This window comes from Myotis brandtii, unplaced genomic scaffold (assembly GCF_000412655.1).
Source record: "Myotis brandtii unplaced genomic scaffold, ASM41265v1 scaffold441, whole genome shotgun sequence".
Lineage (NCBI taxonomy): Eukaryota > Metazoa > Chordata > Mammalia > Chiroptera > Vespertilionidae > Myotis > Myotis brandtii.
In genome coordinates this window covers 3,116,694-3,117,593 of record NW_005366873.1, presented here as the reverse complement: position 1 = coordinate 3,117,593, position 900 = coordinate 3,116,694, and positions in this window count along the sequence as shown.

Sequence of the window (900 nt, the reverse complement as noted above, 5' to 3'; positions counted from 1 at the left end):
ATATATATATATATACACACACACACACACACACACACACGCTTATATATATACTGAGTACACACATCAGATAAATTTCTATTAATTGATAGGTATAGATGAGATTAGAGATGGAGATATGTTTGTGTATACTCAATATATATGGGTATATTTTAATGTATATATGTATATATACACATGTGTGTGCATGTGATATCTGTGTGGATATGTGTGTACATATGTTTTGTGTGTGTGTATGCCCAACATTTATGTTAAAATGTTCAGTGAAAAAGGCAGAAGTAGCAACGTTTTTATTATAGGAATATGACTGAAGTAAGCATGTGGGCTAGGGCTGGAAGGAAACATATTCCCTAAAATACAAAGATGGGATAATAATAAACTGCCATACCCCTCCCCATTCCTACATCTGTGTATCATTATCTAATGCTCTTTTAATAGTAACATTATCCGATTGCTTAGTTACTTCTACACATTTGTGCATACCTCTCTTAGTCCTTAATATATTGCATTACTATTATTTATGCCCCCTTTCTCCAACTAAACAGAGCTGAAGACCAAAGAAAGTTTCATTATTTTCTTGTGAACCCCAATGTGGTACCTGGCACAGAGTAACTGCTCAATAATTCTCCTTGAATTAATTAAATGTTCAGATGTATGGAAGGATGGATGGATAGATGGGGACTGGCCCATCTCTCTAAGTGACCTCAGAGCAGAACTTGCCTTATTCCCTTTCGTGGTGAAGCATGATGTCTAGGATCCAGAAGGCCCGATCCCAAACAAGGGAAGAAGTTAAGAGGCATGAAGAGATACATGTAGGCCCACTGTCACCATGCTGGGGTAGCAGGGGAAGCTCTCTGTTCCTTCATATAAATGCATTTCCCCTCCCCCCCGCCCCCCGCC